This window comes from Triticum aestivum, chromosome 1D, assembly GCF_018294505.1.
Source record: "Triticum aestivum cultivar Chinese Spring chromosome 1D, IWGSC CS RefSeq v2.1, whole genome shotgun sequence".
In the NCBI taxonomy this organism is placed as follows: domain Eukaryota; kingdom Viridiplantae; phylum Streptophyta; class Magnoliopsida; order Poales; family Poaceae; genus Triticum; species Triticum aestivum.
This window is the reverse complement of record NC_057796.1, coordinates 359,771,619-359,779,755: the sequence shown is the minus strand read 5'-3', so window position 1 is coordinate 359,779,755 and position 8,137 is coordinate 359,771,619.

The following is an 8,137-nucleotide window of genomic DNA, read 5'->3' as shown; positions in this document are numbered from 1 at the left end:
CATGGCATACTGGAGAAGGATTCGGCTCTTACGAACCACGCACTGACCACAGCTAGTTCGAGAGCTCAAGAACTCTCTAAAATACACCCACCAAAGCAGGACTAGGGTTTTACGCATCCTCATGGACCGAACCTGGGTAAACGATCCTTGTGCTGTCTACTAGCCCTGCTCTCCTCGCAACCCTGCGCCCCGGCAGCCGTAGTAGGGATTCTTGTGATCCCATAGGTGTCGTTCCACACCGACACAAGATCCGATGAATTGTGGATTTATGATCAGCTTATCTATGAAGATTATTTGAATCTTCTCTGAATTCTTTTATGCATGATTTGATATCTTTGTAATTCTCTTCGAACTATCGGTTTGGTTTGGCCAACTAGATTGTTTTTTCTTGCAATGGGAGAAGTGCTTAGCTTTGGGTTCAATCTTGCGGTGTCCTTTCCCAGTGATAGTAGGGGCAGCAAGGCACGTATTGTATTGTTTCCATCGAGGATAAAAAGATGGGGTTTTCGTCATATTGCTTGAGTTAATTCCTCTACATCATGTCATCTTACTTAATGCGTTACTCCGTTCTTCATGAACTTAATACTATAGATGCTGTCAGGAGTCGGTCAATGTGTGGAGTAATAGTAGTAGATGCAGAATCATTTCAGTCTACTTGACACAGACGTGATGCCTATATTCACGATCATTGCCTTAGATATCGGCATAACTTTGCGCTTTTCTATCAATTGCTCGGCAGTAATTTGTTCACCCACCGTATTATTTTCTATCTTGAGAGAAGCCTCTAGTGAAACCTATGGCCCCCGAATCTATTTTCCATCATATAAGTTTCCGATCTACTATTTTTGCAATCTTTTACTTTCTGATCTATAAATAAAAAATACCAAAAATATTTACTTTACCGTTTATCTATCTCTATTAGAGCTCACCTTTGCAAGTAACCGTGAAGGGATTGACAACCCCTTTATCGCATTGGGTGCAAGTTGTTTGATTGTTTGTGCAGGTATTCGGTGATTTGTGTGTTGTCTCCTACTGGATTGATACCTTGGTTCTCAAAACTGAGGGAAATACTTATCTCTACTTTGCTGCATCACCCTTTCCTCTTCAAGGGAAAAACCAACGCAAGCTCAAGAAGTAGCAACCGCTCATGAAGCGGCAGGGGGTGGCCAATATTTTCCCATGCTAGATGTGTTATTCTCAAGATGAGTGTTTATCTAGTTGTCATTGCACGAGAGTGTGGCGGTAATAGGGATGCTCAGTCCCGAAATGAAAAAGAAATTTACTTTATGTTGTCAAATAATAAATTCCTTGAAAGTGTTGGTATGGGGGGCACCCGTGGATATGGCTAGCCATGGATCATGAAAGAATGGTGGAAAAAGGAATAACATTTATTTTATGTTTGGGAACCACCTATGATGTATCTAGCATGGAAAGTATTGGGAATTACTCGGTCATTTTCGTTGACGGGAAAATCATGCCTCTCAAAATATTTTTCTCTCAAATTAAGCTTTGAGCTCTGACACATCTACAAATCCCTACTTCCCTCTGCGAAGGGCCTATCTATTTACTTTATGCATTTTTTATTTTATTTGAGTCTCCATCTTCTCTTATAAAGCACTAACTAGGGGGCACTATGATCATCTTTGTGCATTGGATGTAGCTAATATTCGAGTGTGTTTCATGAATGGATCAATGATTGAGCATGATGGTGATACGTCTCCAACGTATCTATAATTTATGAAGTATTCATGCCATGTTTACACCAATTATATATGGTTTTGGTATGATTTGCATGGAACTAGCTCGGACTGACGTTGTTTTTAGTAGAACTACCATGGTGTTGTTTTTTGTGAAGAAATGAAAGTTCTCCAAATGAGCTGAAACTTTTTGACAATTTTTTGGAACAGAAAAGACCCCCGAAGCTTCGTGGGAGGGCCAGAAGAGCCACGAGGAGGCCACAACCCACCAGGGCGCGCCTGGAGCCCAACCTGTGGCGTGGTGGGTTGTGCTCACCTCGAGGCCCGTCTTCGCGTGAAACCAACGGCAAAAAATCCTATCAATAGAGAAACCTTCAGAAATAACCCTAGATCAGAAGTTTCGTTGCCGCAAGCCTCTGTAGCCACGAAAAACCAATCTAGACCCCGTTATGGCACTCCGCTGGAGGGGAAATCATCACCAGAGGCCATCTTCATCGTCCCTATGGCCACCATGATGAGGAGGGAGTAGTCCACCCTCGGGGCTGAGGGTTTGTACCAGTAGCTATGTGTTTAATCTCTCTCTCTCTTTCGTGTTCTTGAGATGGCTCAATCTTGATGTATCGCGGGCTTTGTTAATATAGTTGGACCATATGGTGTTTCTCCCTCTCTATCTTGTTGTGATGAATTGAGTTTTCCCTTTGAGATTCCGTTGTTATCGGATTGAATACTTTTATGGATTTGAGAGCACTTGATATATTTCTTGCATATGAATACCCGTGGTGACAATGGGGTATTATATTGATTCACTTGAGATATGTTTTGGCACTCAACTCGCGGATTTCCGAGGTGACATTGGGGTAATCTATGCATAGGGGTTGATGCATGTTCTCGTCTTTTTTTTCTCCAGTAGAAATCTTGGGGCACTCTTTGAGGTTCTTTGTGTTGGATTGAGTATGATGAATCTGAATTTGCTTTGGTGTTATTTTAGTACGAACTCTTGATAGCTCGATCGGAAAGAATAACTTGGTGTTATTTTAGTACGAACTCTTGATAGATCGATCGGAAACAATAACTTGGTGTTATTTTAGTACGAACTCTTGGATAGATCGATCGGAAAGAATAGCTGCAAACAATTTCTTCTTATGTTCTCCGCTAAATAGGAACTTTGGAGTGATTCTTCATCGCACGTTGAGGGATGGTTATATGATCCAATTAGATTAGCATTGTTGAGAGATTGAACTAGCTAAAGTACGGACCCTAGGCCTCATTTTACAGCATTGCAATACCGTTTGTGCTCCATTTTATCAATTGCTACCTTGCTGTTTTTATTTATTCAGATTATAAAAATATATTTCTACCATCCACATTACACTTTTATCACCATCTCTTCGCCGAACTAGTGCACCTATACAATTTTCCATTGTATTGGGTGTGTTGGGGACATAAGAGATTTCTTGTATTTGGTTGCAGGGTTTTTTGAGAGAGGCCGTCTTCATCCTACGCCTCCCACGGATTGATAAACCTTAGGTCATCCACTTGAGGCAAAATTGCTATTGTCCTACAAAACTCTGCGCTTGGAGGCCCAACACGATTCTACAAGAATAAAGTTGCGTAGTAGACATCAAGCTCTTTTCTGGCACCATTGCCGGGGAGGTTAGGTAAGCGGCACTCACACCCCGTCAACGGAGCTCTTTTCTGGTGTCGTTGTCGGGGAGGTGAGTGCAGGAAGGTATATCTTTAGATCTTGCAATTGAATCTTTTAGTTTCTTATTTTATCACTAGTTTGGTTTATAAAAAGAAAAGTACAAAAAATGGAATTGAGGTGGCCAGAAATTATTCGTCTTTATCATATGTTTGTTGAAAATGATGCAAAGGAAAAGTGTGCTCAATTGATAAAAGAAGAATTCAATAAAATGTTTGGCATAAATGATGAGCATGATTGCAATTTTGTTAGTATGAATTCTTTGAATATCCATGATGTTAATGATATGCAAAGATACAAGCTTGGGGATGCTATGTTTGATGAAGATGATATTTTTAGTCCCCCGAGTTTTGATGAGAAAAATTATTATTATGATAGCATGCCTCCTATTTATGATGATTATATTTATGAAAGTGGATTTGGAGAGGTCGTGACTTTATTTAGTGATGATTCCACTATTTTGGAAGAGGTTTCAATTGATTATGACAAAAAAAGTTGCTATCTATGATGATTATGGTGATGACATGTATGCTATAAAGAACAATGATAACCATGAAACTTTTCATCACGATTATAATTTTCAATTGGATTATGCCAATCAAGTATCACATGATAGTTATTTTGTTGAGTTTGCTCCCAGTACTATTCATGACAATAAATTTGCTTATGTGGAGAGTAATAAAATTTCTATGCTTATGTATCATGAAAAGAATGCTTTATGTGATAGTTATATTGTTGAATTCATTCATGATGCCACTGAAACTTATTATGAGGGAGGAACATATGCTTGTAGGAATTGCAATAATATCAAGTTTCCTCTCTTTGTGTTGAAGGTTTTGAAGTTGTGCTTGTTTTGCCTTCCTATGCTAGTTGATTCTTGTTCCCATGAATTTTTTGCTCACAAAATCCCTATGCATAGGAAGTGGGTTAGGCTTAAATGTGTTAGTCATGCTTCATGATGCTCTCTTTGTGTTTCAATTCTTATCTTTTATGCTAGCATCATTGAAATCTTCATGCCTAGCTAAAAGGCATTAAAGAAAATCGCTTGTTGGGAGACAACCCATCATTTGCCTCTACTGTTTTTATGTGTTAACATGATTAGGATACTATAGTAATCATGTTTTATTTCTTTTATTTCAATAAAGTGCCAAGTAAAGCCTTTGGGATAGTGTGGATGATAGTTGACTTAATTCTGTGCAAAAACAGAAACTTTTGCGCTCAGTCCAGGAATTTTCAAAATTCACTGGAACGTGATTTTTGATGTGAATTTTTTACAGGCGATAGATATACAAATTCCCTACGCTGTCCTAATTTTTCAGAATTTTTGGAGTAGCAGAAGTATGGTAGTTGTCCATATCATTATAGATTGTTCTTTTTTTTTGACAAATTCTATTTTCAATGCATAGTTTGCTTGTTTTCTAGTTTCTATGGCTTATATTGATCAATATAAATTGTAGAAATGATATGATACAGTAGGCATTGTGCGGAATAATTATGAATCTTATCTTTAAAGTACCAAAGTGAATGATTTGTCATTATCATACTAACCTATCTCATGAAGTTCCGTTAAGTTCTGTGTGATTGAAGTTTTCAAGTTTTGGGTGATATATCGATATGAGGAGAATAAGGAGTGACAAGACCCTAAGCTTTGGGATTCCCAAGGCACCCCAAGGTAATATTCAAGGAAGATCCAAGTAACTAAGCTTGGGGATGCCCCAGAAGGCATCCCCTCTTTCGTCTCCAACATTATCGGTAACCTCACTTGGAGCTATATTTTCATTCGTCACATGATATGTGTTTTTCTTGGAGCGTCATTTTCTTTTTTTTAGGATTTGCTTGCTGTTATTTATATATTTTTTGCATCTTTTACTTCAATAAAAATTTCAAGTATAGCCTTTGCCATGCTTATTTTGCAAGTCTATGTGTGGCTGTCTGAAAACAGAAAGTTGCACGCTAGTGCGTGAATTCTCTAGAAAAGTCAGAATGTGATAAAATGTTGAAAACTTTTGCACAATAAGCTATGATAAATTTTATAGAGTGTGGTAATTTTTCAGAATTTTTGGAATTAGAGAAGTATTGATCTTCTTGCATTCTTTACAGACTGCACTGTTTAGACAGATTGTTGTTATGTTTGCTTCTTTAATGATTCTATTTGAGGATAGGAGTATTAAATATGCAGAGGCATTTAGTATGCAATGTTAAATAATAATTTTAGTGATTTGCTACAGTATATAATGATAAGGTTTTGCATTGATTTATACTAACTTATCTCACGAGTTCTTGTTGAGTTTTGTGTGGATGAAGTTTTTTTGAGATTTAGGGAAACCGTGGTATAAAAGGAATTAAGGAGACACAAAAGATCAAGCTTGGGGATTCCCCGGTAGGCATCCCACCTTTCTTCATCAACAATTATCGGTTAGCCTCGGTTGAGCCTAAGTTTTTGCTTCTTCACATGATGTGTGTTATTCTTGGAATTTTATTTTATTTTGTTTTGCTTGTTGTTTTAATAAAATGCTTAGATTTGAAACTTTTAAATAAGAGAGAGTCCTCACATAGCTACCTATTTACTTAATAACTCATTTGATCTTCACTTATATCTTTTTGGAGTAGTTTGTCATTTACTCTCGTGCTTCACGTATATCCTATGAGTAAATTTTTGAATGAATTGAACGTCATGAAGTTGAAATTATATGTTCATATCATGCCTTGTAGTAGCTTCGCATTGGGTTTAGAAAGTGAAATCTTTTGAAGCTTGACGATCACAATATTGGTCATACAAGCAATTCATGAATGATTAGTATAAGGAGAGAACTTTCACATGCAAATATATTATCTTGGAAATCTTCTATGATTGTGAATACCCATGAATTATTTTCAAACTTGAGAAAATTAGTTGAAATTGGACAAGGAAGACAACGTAATGAGTTATGGTTGTGTATTTGCATAGAAGTTATATTGTCATGGATCCTCCAACATGTGGTGTTTGCCTAGGATCTTTTGCTAGCCAAAAATTCGTACTAAGTAGAGATACTACTTGTGCATCCAAAAACTCTTAAACCCAGTTTCTTGCCATGAGTGTCCACCATACCTACCTATGGATTGAATAAGATCCCTCAAATAAGTTTTCATCGGTGCATAAAGCAATAAAAAATGCTCCTAAATATGTTTGATCTTTTATTGTAAGGGAAAATTGAGCGTTGTACGAACTTGTGATGGCAAAGTAATAAAAGCAACAGACTGCATAATAAAGGTTGCTATCATAAGGGGCAATATAATGTGACGTTCCTTTGCATTAGAGCTTGGGCATCCAAAAACTAAAAGCACATGACAACCTCTGCTTCCCTCTGCGAAAGGCCTATCTTTTACTTTTCAGTATTTACTTTTATGCAAAGAGTCAATAGTATGAATTCTCACTTCAACCTCAACTATTCTCTAGTTGGCAAGCATCATGTGCTGGGGAAAGATCTAGACACATATGACCAGTCAAATATATTTGATCATGAATTATTATCGTTGACCATTATCTCTATGATAAATGAGTTGGGAGGCAAAATATTAAGCCCCTATCTTTCTCGGTGTTTGATGGATGCCATTTGTTCTAAGAATATGCTTTGAGTACTAGCAATCATGGAAGACTATATGATGATTGACTATGTGGAGCTCTTACTTAGATTGTGTTAAATAAGTTGAATTGCAATTGCTTGGTGCCTGAGAACATAGGTTGTTAAGTTTCAAGAGAACTCATTGTCTGAACCTTAACATGTGAATTGGTTGCTACTTTACCATGATGAGTTTTATGAGAAAGAGTTGCTGTTATGATGCTAGGAAAAGTGATTGAAATTATAATTGATCAAACTTTTTGCACTATGCTAGCATTGACACTTCATAAATTATTTCTTTTATCATTTACCTACTCAAGGACGAGTAGGAATTAAGCTTGGGGATGCTGATACGTCTCCAACGTATCCATAATTTATGAAGTATTCATGCCATCTTTACAACAATTATATATGGTTTTGGTATGATTTGCATGGAACTAACCCGGACAGACGCTGTTTTCAGCAGAACTACCATGGTGTTGTTTTTTGTGCAGAAATGAAAGTTCTCCAAGTGAGCTGAAACTTTTTGACAAATTTTTTTGGAACAAAAGAGACCCTCGAAGCTTCGTGGGAGGGCCAGAAGAGCCATGAGGAGGGCACAACCCAACAGGGCACGCCTGGAGCCCAACCCGTGGCGTGGTGGGTTGTGCTCACCTCGAGGCCCATCTTCGCATGAAACCAACGCCAAAAAATCCTATAAATAGATAAACCATCGGAAATAACCCTAGATCAGAAGTTCCACCACCGCAAGCCTCTATAGCCACGAAAAAACAATCTAGACCCTGTTCCAGCACTCCGCCGGAGGGGGAAATCATCACCGGAGGCCATCTTCATCATCCATATGGCCACCATGATGAGGAGGGAGTAGTCCACCCTTGGGGCTGAGGGTTCGTACCAGTAGCTATGTGTTTAATCTTTCTCTCTCTCGTGTTCTTGAGATGGCACGATCTTGATGTATCGCGGGCTTTGTTAATATAGTTGCATCATATGGTGTTTCTCCCTCTCTATCTGCTTGTTGTGATGAATTGAGTTTTCCCTTTGAGATTTCGTTCTTATCGGATTGAATACTTTTATGGATTTGAGAACACTTGATATATGTCTTGCATATGAATACCCGTGGTGACAATGGGGTATTATAT